Source organism: Lissotriton helveticus, chromosome 6 (genome assembly GCF_964261635.1).
Source record: "Lissotriton helveticus chromosome 6, aLisHel1.1, whole genome shotgun sequence".
Taxonomy (NCBI): Eukaryota; Metazoa; Chordata; class Amphibia; order Caudata; family Salamandridae; genus Lissotriton; species Lissotriton helveticus.
Genome location: NC_136067.1, coordinates 1974478781 through 1974479319, shown reverse-complemented (window position 1 = coordinate 1974479319; position 539 = coordinate 1974478781).

Below are 539 nucleotides of genomic sequence, written 5' to 3'. Positions count from 1 at the left end.
ATCAGGGATTGTATAAGAGAGTAAATATGTGTTAGTATATGTTTCAATAAGTAAGGTGTGTTTAACTGTATAGTTGAAGAAATGGAGGTGAGATTGTTTCTTTGCATGACTGACTGGGTGTGTGAGTAACTCCATGGATGAGTGGCAGTGTGTGAGTGTCTGTATACACTGAGTGTATCTAAGGTTATATTAGAGTCTGAAGAGGTTTATCGTATTAGCACAAGAATGATGTCAAATGAGATGTCATCAGTGATGTCATCAGTGATGTCATTTGAGATGTCATCAGTGATGTCATCAGTGATGTCACTGACCATGTCATGAATGATGTAATATGTGACATGATCAGCAGTGGATTGCGGGTGCGCGATATATAGTTAGTGCAACTAACTATATATGGAATTTCAATGGTTTTGTGTGAGTAAAATAAGGTTTTTTAAATGCTAATTCCTAACTATATATGGTCTATAACCTATGGTTTTTTCAGTGAATATATATATATATATATATATATTACCTACTGGCGGTCGCCAGTAGGTAGT